The 12,206-nt window shown below is 35.9% G+C and overlaps 1 protein-coding gene across 1 annotated transcript in view; it reads right to left on the reverse strand.

The window, feature by feature from the left end:
• Positions 1-6,287, reverse strand: part of plagl2 (pleiomorphic adenoma gene-like 2) — a 34,812-nt gene extending 28,525 nt beyond the window's left edge. The window contains exon 1 of the mRNA XM_006639626.3: positions 6,150-6,287. The gene's annotated coding sequence lies outside the window, so the exon portion shown is untranslated. The remainder of the gene's footprint in view (positions 1-6,149) is intronic.
• Between the last annotated feature and the right edge of the window lie 5,919 nt (positions 6,288-12,206).

The following is a 12,206-nucleotide window of genomic DNA, read 5'->3' on the forward strand; positions in this document are numbered from 1 at the left end:
TAGCGAGCAGGAGTTGAAAGACCGTGATTATTTAATTTGTTTTTAATTTAGTATGAAAGGCTGTCAAAAAAGCAAATTTGCTTTAATCGATTTTATGGTGTCCATCACAGGGGTGAACAAACTTAATTCAGCTACAAACAATTTAAAGAAAACCTTAGAAATTTAATAAAAGTCTGAAACCGGCATCACTGTGCTTTATTTGCAGGATGTGTATTCGCACGGATCACCAGCTTTAATACACAGAAAAACAACTTAAGATTCTGGACAGTTTCTCCGGGGCAACATTAATATGGTCTAACAGTAAAGATATTAAAAATCTTTATCCCAGATCACAGCCAGCTCCTTCTACCATTACAAACTGGAGCAGGGGCTTTTTTTGCTACAGAGGATTCACCACGAAAATGTCACATCTCTCCAGCATCATGAGGTTCAATGAGGTTTATGAAAAATTACTTAAGAACAGGAAGGAAGGGGGATGTGTCATCAAAATCATAACTATTTTCCACGTGAATCATGGAGTTGTTTATATTTTGGAGAGCACATTTCTCCGCTTTAGTTTAGAGGTTTTATAATTAATTCTTCTCAGTGGTAAGGCATTTAAGTTGTTTGCAGATCAAAAAGTGCTCTGTATCTGTACACGTACTGTAGTATATTCTATAGTTAACTGAGATGGCTGACACTTTTATACAAAATGACGCACATTTGCACCCATTTATACAGTTGGGTACTTTACTGGAGCAATTATGGTGAAGCACCCGAGTACAACAGCAATGTTACACCTGGGATTACGAGACCAGAACCCTCACCAATGTACCCCCACATCTAAAATAGACGCGAGAGCTATTTCCACATCTTTCTTGTAACATGATGTAACATCTGTGCTACAGAAGAAATAATCACTGCAAAACCTCCAATGTCTTTGCTTGACACCTGAAGGTCTATATTTTGCACCAGGTTGAGACTGACTTCCAGGTTTTCAAAGAAAATGATCATGATCATGTGCGATGATGAGGATGACATTGGCCACCATCCCACTGCAAAGCCTCAAGACAAATTTCACATGAGCGTGGCTCAATGAAGACCATTCCAACAGAAAATCACCCCTGTAACTCCTGTCAGTGTGCTGCACAGGTTTTTCAAGATAAAGGAATGTATATCAAACCAAACCGCTACTAAAAACTCTGATACAATTCACATTTTCTGCTAAACACCAAGAACTTGTTTACTAAACCCTAGTGCATTCTCCACTATGTGCCTAGTCATATTAAGTCTCTTTATCAATCTATTTTGCATTGATTTAATTTATGGATACCAAAACAATGTTTTTTTTTAGTTATCTTTCTTGTGTACATGGAAGAACTGGCATTTTAATTTTAACATTAATGTTAAAAAACAAACAAATATTAAGTAAAACAAACTTCATTTAGATTTTATTCTCAAATCACCTTTTATTTTTTTTTCCAAACAAAGTGATGGGATAATAAAATCAAATGACACAGGCAAAAACTATTACACAGAGTAAATCGGATAAGTTTGTCAATTTCAGCAAATTCAACTCCAGAGTTCTGGGATATTCCAAACAAAGGCACAACACCACTGTTTATGTCTTAGAGTGGAAAAGGAGGATCACAGTTTTGTTTAAAATAAGCAATAGGACCCTTGTACACAACTAATAGTACACTGGTGTTTATTTTTTACCCAGAATTCTTCATATGCTGCCATTACGAAGCAAAAGGAAAATTAAAAAGGATCAAGAGAGGCTGTGGACTGAGCAAATCTGTGGATTTCATTTCCAGATCTGGTTGTGCAGCCACTTTGCAACTCTCCTCTTTACTCAATTATTTACAGAACTTTAACCAAAGCAAACACACGAGCACCAATCGCTTAAGGCTTGTTGCTATACTGTACAGACAACTGCGGGCAGAGGTGTACAGCCATTTGACATGCTTCTATTTTGGTATTTATTAGAGCAGCTAAATACACAACAATCAATTTACACTGAGGAGCTGAAACATTGGCCATTTTAGTAAGCAGTAGTACAGTACATCTGACAAGAAATGCAGCAGGATTAAACATATCCTAAAAATCAACTAGGATTTCATAAGGAGAATGTGTTTGCATAACAACTAGTCTCCCATACAGTAGGGCACTTTAGAACATTACTTGTTGGTCTGCAAGTAGGCCCACTTATGTAATTAATTCATCAGGGCTCTATGCAAGTTAGAGCCACTGACATTTGCATAATGGTTTGTTTTTGAGGTTTGGAGAACTACTCTGCAAATACTAGTTGCTTGCAGACAACCCAAACAAAAACAATTGCAATGGTGCAATTACAACTTCTCCCCCAAAAAACTGGACCGAAAACATAATTTCACAAAGTTACAAGAATTAAGGATGTTCACAGGAAACATCCAACTCAGAAGGAAAGCCTGTGGTCGGTTTATTCTTTTGTGATTTAAAATTATTTTGTTTTGGCTGGTGTGCCTCACAGATAAACTTCAAAAACGATACTTGCAGAATGTTAAGGACACAATCAAACGTACCAAAAAAAAAACAAATATAAAAAGCACTTACACTTGTTAACAAATCGCAAATTCTTACAAATCAGCACTTAAAGGAACATCTTTTATCTTTTTCAAAAATCCAGAGAAAATAAGACGATGCATACCTCAGTGGTATGGTTATAAAAATGATACAATTAAGGTCCTTAAAAGTATGCTTCAAATACAAACACCAATCACTGATTATTAAAACTTGGGATGCTTCCCTTTGAAAGGTTCACGCACACCAACAATGAAGAAAATTTAAGAAGCAAACAAATACAGAATCCGATAATCCCAGATTTAATTACAATGGAGCAGAAGTGTACAATTCAGGAATGTTTAAACTAAATAGTTAGGCACTTCAGTGGAAAGCCTTAGGAATTATCACAATATGGGGATCAAGTATCTCACATCTTCCTACTACTTCAGATGCTGAATACTGCAAGTTGAGTTAGAATGTGGATGGTGTCCTGCACAGTGGGTCTGTTTTTCATCAGCACTCTGTTCAACAGGCTTACTTTTTACTGACTTTTGAAAAACACAATTGTGAAAGAATAGTGGTTTGCATGCCAGGAACACAACTCCAACAAAACATTTCAAAATGCAAAGGAAAGTTCCTTTCATCCGGTAGAGCGCAATGTGGCCGAACACTTTCAGACAACGACAATGAATTTGTACCCTGAAATGCTGGCAAATGCGCGCGCCTAAATTGATTGGGTAATAAGTGGGCATGCCCCAATACTGGAGGATCTTTTTTTGACATGGCAATGTCAATTAATCCTACAATATTTTGTTAAAGAAGGTTGAAAAAGAAATACCAATCTGGCAGATTGACACAACCTGTAGGTTGTGCATCAGTTGTATACTCTCACATGTTCGCGTGTCAAAGGAGTGCTGGAAGGTAGGGGCCCTTTACTGAATACATCGAAATATAAGACTGCAACAAAATTAAAAGAGAGGTACACCACCAGAGAAATGGTTGTGAAAGAAATGAAGAATAGATCATGGAGTTCCACACCCGCTTCCCCCATCGAATACCATATATAGAGATTAAGATTTGCTTTTAAGGGGCTACTTCACTCTAAGAATACTTCAATCATTTAAATTTAGTTGCCATAACGAATCTGCACTGCCATTTCAATCAATCAGGACAAACACGTCTTTTACTACCTTAACATCACAGTATGCTCCTATTTTATCTTTATCAGGAAGATGTAATGTTATAAATGATCTAAACGTCACTCAGGATGCTCTGCAGAGAGACAAATTAAATAAATGTTGAAAATGATTTACTGCAGAAACATCTATAACAGATTTGAGACCCACAATGTACAGAAAAGCAGATAGCGATTTAGTACTGTATAGCTCAGTTGTCTTTCCATAGTGGATACTCCCCAGCTTTGTTTTGCATAATGCAGTACTTTTGAAGCAAATTTATTCTCAGAGAATTGCACAGTTAAGTTAAAAGCAGAAACGATTTCAAAGAGGTCTCTTTGAGCTCAAACTACCAGACATTAATCAAATAATGTTCTTGTAACAATAAAAAAAAAAGTATTTTCAAATGCAAACTGGTAACCAGGTCCTGATTTAACTGCACAAAATCCTGCCGAGCCTTTGCGGATTAAACGAGATCAATAGTTTTGCTATAACAGGTTATTGTTATTTTTTCCAACTTAAGGGGCAACCTGAGAGACACCCAGATAAGGTAATGTGACCCATACATTGGTCAGGTTTATGGCAACAGAAAAAAAACAACACGTTAATATCTGCTTTGTCTTGCACTGCAAGATCAATAAGAAAACCATTGTCTCGTGACAATCTCGTTTCCATTTCCTTATTATGTAGCTTTCGGCTATGGAAATAGGTGAGGCTCTAGAATGTCTGTCACTGTTCTACGTAACAAGAGGATCATCTTTAAAAAATGAACCGCTGCAGGACATGGTGTAGAATCTGGGTCTGCAGTAAATTGTTTAATAAACAAAGAAGAAGACAAACTCTAGTTCTCCTTAGTGATCACGGTTTTCGGTCTTGCATGGTCTGAAGTCGTTTTTTTTTTAATCAAATGCATTTTAAAACTTAGACGTAGCTTGAAATTAAATAATCGGTTATGTTAAAAAAAAAGATAACTTTCACGGAGCTCCTCGCTGCATGATGCTAAAACAAGACAGGTGCTTGGACAGACGTTTATTGACAATCACAGCAAAGATGTGCATTTTTTTTCCAAATGAGTATTTTAAACAAAAGCAAAGACGGATTGTTGTTAGAGTAATTATACATTACTCGTTCGCTGTCGGATATCGGTCGTTCAATCTTCAGCCTCTAAAATTGTTTATCACAGTTCAACTTTTTAAAAAAAATCAGTTCAGGGAAATAAGGATATTCTGCGAGTATGTGCAAATTTAGCTATTCGATATTTTTTCTTCCTTATAGCGAAAGAGAAACTGCTGACGAGCAAATCGTCAAGGAAGAGATACAGCACTTAAAAGAAGGAAATCTATTGTTCCTTAATTCAAGAAGATAAGTGGTTTGCAATGTTTTACTCGTCCCCGCAATGATACACATGAAAGCCGTAAACTACTGGAGTGGAAACAGTACTCATGTTTCTTAAGCAAACCATCATATTCTGATGCACAGTTAGAAAAACGCACAACCAAACTCTTGAAAAAAAAAGAACAAAATCAAACTCGGTATCAGTTCAGCATCGAAAGCTGGCAATAAAATTACTGTGTCTTTCTCGTAGCAGGATGCTCGTATTTTTCCCGGGCAGATTAAGTAAATAAGAAAACTAAGAGCCAGATTGTAAAACGGAAAATAATCTAGGAAAAAACAACTGACGACAACACCAAATACAACATCGCTGGGTTACACACTCGAGATATTCGGGGAGTTGGGGGTGGTTACACATTTTCAAATTGTTTAAGTTTTTTTTTGTTGTTGCTTTGCAGCACTTCTACAAAGTGGAAACAATATTGCGCAAAACAAACAAGCAGAAATCCAAAAGGCTTAACACTTCATAAAATGCCTCAAAAATGAACCATGAACGCTCGCTCGGTCCCTGTGTCTGTGTCCAATGGCACGGTCTCCATTCAGGAAAGATAAATACAAATTAAATCCGTAAAAAGTAATTATTCCCGTAAAACTCACCCAGAGCATCAATTAGATAAGTAAAGCCCACCGGGAACGAAATGCATTTTGACCAGAGCACAATTAAATTAAAACCACGCATATTTATCGACAAACTTGCAGCGACCAGGCGATCACGTAATTAAAAATTAAATACCCCGATGCTCATACATGCTCCAACTAAACAAGTAGCATAAAAGTGGTCTTACCACACGAACGGTCACTTTTTAAAAAACGCATTTGGAAACAAAAGTGATAGAAAATCTGAAGTTAGTGCTCTCCAACGGGAAATCGCACGATTACTATAACCTTTACCGTTCAAATCGTATTATAAAAAATCCCATCACAAACTGTAGCCACTTTTAGAAGACTTGCAAAAAAAAAAAAGCACAGCTATAACCACCAAAAACTTTCCAGCACTTCAGTAGTCAATGTCTCAAGCAACCCCGGCAACATTTTATCCCAGACCAGACGCAAACCTACCGTGGGATCTCCCACATCACCTTTCCTGGCCTTTCTCTCCTCGATCAGCGGTTTTATTATTTTTTCCAATTTTTTTATATTTTTTCTTTTTTCAGGGCCTGAACGTTTCTTCTCCCCAGCCTGCGGCACCACAGTTCTGGAGCGGGAGCATTGTGGGAGTGACGTCAGGCACTTTCACAAACTTTTTTACGGGGCTTGGTAAACTACATTTTTTTTCCGTCTTTTGGCAGTGTTGACAGTCCATCAGAATAAAACAATAAATAAACGCATTTCCAGATATAAAAATAAAACGCGGGGAAAGTAGGAGCGCAAATAGCTGGTAGGTTTGACGAAATCAATAACAGACTTGCTTTAAAAGATTCCAGAAAGTCGTTGTAACTTAGTGATCGGTTTCTTAAGTAAAGGGCTGTTTTAACAATGAATTAAACGAACAATAGACTGATGGTGTTCCAAGCAGGGTGATGTACTCATGTTGTTATGGACGTCTTAAAAATAACCGCACAACTTGCATTGATTCATGATTTGGTACATAAAATATCAATCAAAAGTAACTGTTCAATAAAGGATGTACGAAAACATTTCTCTACAATTATATCGGAATATCAGCCGAAGACACGACTTTTCTGATATAATATTATTGTGTGGTTATCTGGAAAATAAAACATCATTACAAAATTATTTTTATGAGATAAATCCCTTTTAATGTCTTAAAAGTTTTCTTCTTCCTTAAAATGATGGGGTTTTTTTGTTATTTGGTGGTGTTACACCTTGGTGTATTCTCGTGTTGTCTAGATTGTGTTGACCTGTTAAACGTTTGTTCAGTCGAGTACAGAAGAGTCCAAAAGGTATGCACAGGTGTATTTCACACATGGCTCACATCAGAATTGACACATTTCTCATGCCTCTGTCTGAGAATCGAGAAATTTATGTTGTAAAAGCCGAAGAAAACGCTCAAATTAAATAATGTTAAGCGCGATGAATAGATTAGCCCTACAGATACCTTCGCATTGCATTGTGTTTTATTGTAAACATTTCCCCTATCCTATTTTAATAACCAGAATTTCAGATTTCAGTCTTGTGGGGGACTTGTAGAACCGTTGGTCTGCATTATGCAGTTATATTTGCATGATTCATTTACAGCCTTAAACAGCGAGGTTAATTTTGCTTTGAAAACCATTCCACTGCTCAAGGGAACTGTCCACGTTTCCAGTGAGACCACAATGAGGACTAAGTACTGGGCCCACGTGTGGAGCTGCTCTTGAGCCTCTTATTCACCTTGTGTTTGGGGGCTTAGGAATTACTTCCAGGGCACATTTACCCGTTTCCTCACCCAACCCCCCCACCCCCCCCGCTCAAGACATTTTCTTCACCGACGGGGGAAAAAAAATCAGCAACTAATATCTGCGCCCAATTTTTGCTGCCTTTTTTCGTTGCGTCAGACAAACGAATAATTATCTTTTTGTTCCTTGGAATGTCTCTTCATAAGCTTAAACACGTGCTCATCGGGTGGTTCATTTTTCTCACAATTTTAAGTAGTAGATTGCAAACTGGTGGGAAAAGGGGAAAAACTCTTCAGTGGGAATGCCAACATAGGGAGACATCAGGTCTTTCCTGGTGAAATTCATGTTGCAACCGCGAGAATCTTGTTTTCAGTTTTAATTTTAGAGAAATAAAACGTTTTTCCTTGCAAGAAATTGATAGACATAAAAATGTTGTGTTAAAAATTGTATTTCCTATTTTGCCTGGTTTAAAATCTGAACTAACTGTGGTAAACATGGATTATAATATACGTTACCTTTGCATTTACTCCAGTTTGGAAACATTTATCTTAAGACTTATTTGTTACAATTAAATACATAACTTGGTCTTGAGAAGCCAAATAAACAGAAAAAATCCTCTTCAATATTTGAGAGATTGAATTTTGCTCTGTATATTTTTTTTAAATATTGTTTTTAAGTCTGAAAATAAAAGTAACAAAGTCCACTATTACATATTTAAAGTGAAATGATACAATGTGTAGAAGAGTTTGTTTAATTTTGACAACAGTGTTTCATGGACATTTGTCTTATATTTTGATTGTAAAGTAACAAGAAAGCTTAACATAACATGTATTTTACATTTACAGAGGCAACTAATTTGTAATGTTTGTTAAATAAAACTGTAACAATTGTCATAAAATAATGCTGAATGTTATATCTCAGACATACATGTTTCTTACATTCCAAAAATATACCTAATGAAAGCATCAATTCCACTACAAAACAGAAAATAAAAATGTAAGCTATTTCAAAAACAAAACAATAAGAGATGATATTTACAATTACACAATGGAAAACGATTTAAAATAATTTACTTTTTATTTATTGTTGTGTAATGAAACATAATAATTCAATGTGTTTTTGGAAGTGCTCACATACAACACAAGAGTGCTGATAATATCTTTCTCCGTTCTTTTTCAACATCTTGATCAATTGCAAAAGCCAAAATAAAGTAACAAAAAATGAGTTTGCCAAACCAAAAGTTTAAAATTATCTCTTAGTCTGCATTTGATTTATCCCTGATACATTTCTGAAATGTATGCTTTTTTCATCACGAAAGTATCAGTGAGGCAAATCCAGTCAGGGCAGATTTAATTATTTAAAAAGAAAATATCACCGGGACTTTATTTAGAACTTTGTTGTTTTTGTTTTTTTCAAAAGACAGCTATTTTCAAATGCAGGACTTTAGAAACATTTCTGAAAAAAGGGTATAAATATGACATCTTCATTCATAAGTAAATACCACTTACAAAATTCTAAATATAAAATTCTAAACATGTTCAACATAAACTACATGCAGGATAATTAATTCTGGCAATTCACAGAGGATATATTTATGTCTGAGTTGAAAAGTTTGAAATTACTCTGTGAAAATCTGGACTTTGCTATGACAAAAACAGAGAAAAATTAAATAGGTTTAATTATTTTGCATTCTTGCCTTTCTGTGCTGGAAGTCAATGATAGCTACAGTCATGTTGTCATGTTGGTTTGAAATCTCTATTTTTAAATTTACTCTACAAAACTAGCATGACAAAATACAAGCACTAAATCCTTAAAATTATTGTGAACATAATTTCATTGGCATAATAGTTGTGTTAACTGATTGTTTATCTATCACAATTAGACCCCACTCGTTTATTTATACAGAGACTAAAGGGAAAGCAATTGGTCTTCAATTAATTAAATTGGTAAAGTTCGTTTAACTTGGTAGAAATAAAATAATTTATATTGAAATTTGGAATAGGAGTATGTCTACATTGTCAGTTTTGCTAGAAAAACTACAGAAGGCTCAAATCAGATTTGGGTGTTTCTGGAGGTCAATGCTGGACAAACGGGATAAAGTTAACTTGTTCTCGTTTTCTGTGTCTTGGAAATATCTAAAAATTAGGTTCATTGTGTGAAAAACAAAACACATGCAAGGTAAATGAGACTGGACAGCAATGTAGACATGATTTCAAAATATTTTATAAAGCTGTCATACTTACAGATGGAAAAACAAAGGAGTGGAGTTTAACATTTTTAGTTTTCTTAGTTATAAATTGATGCATTTATTTTTGCTTGAAAAAAGAGTCCCCTTTCAATTGAATTACAATTACACATTTAATTAATTCTAAGTGAGAAAACACACATTTCAGCATGGTACTGTATCTAATCCCTTTTTCACACTTAGAATTAACTTTCCGAGAAATTGTTCAGATCTCACCAATGTACTGAAGCTGGTCAGTGAATTTACTATTTTTTGTGAATAAGGAGGGAAAAGGTGATATTTGCTAGAAAGTTTAATTTCTACGTAGTTTGCTATGACAAGCTTTATTACAAGTCTCTGAGTTTATGTCATTCAGGTTGCGTATTGATATTCAAAGTATATTGAATTTCGTTGTAATGCTTCTTCTGTTTAATGATAATTTCCTCTGGTTTGCTTTTAAAAAGAAGATGTTTAAATGTTAAGTTTACATAGTCTTTCGCCACTGCAAATAGGGCTTGGGAGTTAAAGACCCTTTTAATACGGTTTCCCCCATACTGACAGAAGAGGGAAGTCTTTGAAACATCTGTGTTTGTTTACGGATAAGTAGCAGAGGATTTTAATCCAAACCAGTTTGTGGTGTCATCCCAATTTCACTGTTTTATCCTTGATACCCCCAGACCTAACCCCTGCGTGTCACATGACCTATCTGAAAACATTTCTCTCTGCGCCTTGCTCTCTACAAATATCTAAAAAAAATAAAGCATACAGTAGAGCTTTATAAACATCTGGTCCTTATTTTTCACTATTAGAAAATAACAAACAGGCCACCACCTCTAATCCTTGCACAGAGTAGGTTTATTAATAGATGTCGGTCCAGATCCATAAAGTTTGGTCTAATTTGCTTCAGACCAGACAAATTGTTAAAGTAAAAAGAGCTGATAATAAAGGCATTTGTACATACAGAACTACTAAAATATCCGTATTGCTTGTCAACCATTTCTAGAACTCACAAACATATCAGTTGCTTTCCATCATTTATCTCACAGGTATATCTCTCATGTTCTCTGCAAGTGAATCATAATGTTGCAGATACGAAATTCATTATTTATTAAAAAAAATTATCCTTCTCTATGTGTTTTTTTATCTTTCCCCTAACCTGAAATCCTTGTTCTGCTGCCTTACTTCACTGCTGTGGAGGAGATGAATACTGTAGGTGCTCACTGTCTTCTACCCTAAAAAGCATCAACAGCCAACACCCCAGTTATCTCTATGCCTATATTAGTCTCTCTCCGGGTTAGAAAGCTTTTAATGCTCTCTTTACTGTACGAATCAAGTACCCGAAGCAGATGTGATTTTATTTTAATTAGCTGAGTAAGTGTTCTGTTCCTTTATTTACCAACAGGAATGGCAAGCATTTGCCTTTCAAAATGTTTGTATTGCATTTTTTGAGGAAAACATAACCATATACAATTTTGCTGGCTTTTTTTTCAAAAACTGCTCTCCCGCTGAGAAAAAAAAAACAGCTTATGTTGGTGCATTGTAAGTAACAATATCATTCTGAAGTGAAAGAATTATTTTAATGCGGGGTTTAAATTCTTTCTTTGCTCCTGGTCTCAGAACAGTTTGTTGTCACTTCAAACTCCAAACCATTTGATCTCTCAGGACTCTTGATTGTGTCGAACCTGGGATTCCTTCACACGTTTCTCCCCAGCAGTCACGAGTCAGCTCACGGTGGGGTGTGACATCGCCAGCCTCCACCCTTAGCTTCCCCATCTTTTCTTGAGCCCCTTTTCTCCAGCTTCCCGAAGAGGATGGTTTTATTTAACTGGGAGTTTGTACCCCAGGGAGCTTGGTTAGCATTCCAGTGGCACTGGCGACTAGACAGTGGCAGTAATTACACAAGGAACAAAATGCAAAAATGTCCATCGGAGTCCGTAACCCATCATTTGGAACTGAGCAGTATGTACAACTAATTAGGGTAAACATGCTCTGAACAATAATTATACAAATGAACACAAAGGATTATATTTTAATTCTGTTTCCTGGAAGCTGTACCTCCACTCCCATTCCTTCTTAAGTCTCCAACACAGACATTTGCAAGTCTGTAGCTTAGCATGCTTCCCCATTGAGTCTTAAAGTAGCATTCTGAGCTATGAGTTTGTTTTTGGAATATGTACCATTATAGAGCGAGTTAAAAAGAGATTCAAGAGGGGATCCGTGTCTGTGTGCAAACTGTAAAGGAGCAGGTGGAGGATAAGTACACACAGGAAAGTTCAAAGAACAATATTTCTGCAATGGAGACTTCTTCAAATGATTTATTCTCTCAAAGTAGGTGGCGAAATATTATTTCCCAAAGACTTTACCTCAACAACTCTATCTCAGATAAATGTGTTTTATAAACAGACTGTCTCAGATATTTTTTTAAATAACAAAGGAAATAACCCCAAAAATGATAACATTTTATGTGCACTTGAAAATGACGGGGGGGGGGGGGGGTATTTGTCATTGTTGCTGTATGAGTGAGACCCCTGAAAGTGAAAAACTGAAACCTGA

Source organism: Lepisosteus oculatus, chromosome 16, assembly GCF_040954835.1.
Source record: "Lepisosteus oculatus isolate fLepOcu1 chromosome 16, fLepOcu1.hap2, whole genome shotgun sequence".
NCBI classification, from domain to species: domain Eukaryota; kingdom Metazoa; phylum Chordata; class Actinopteri; order Semionotiformes; family Lepisosteidae; genus Lepisosteus; species Lepisosteus oculatus.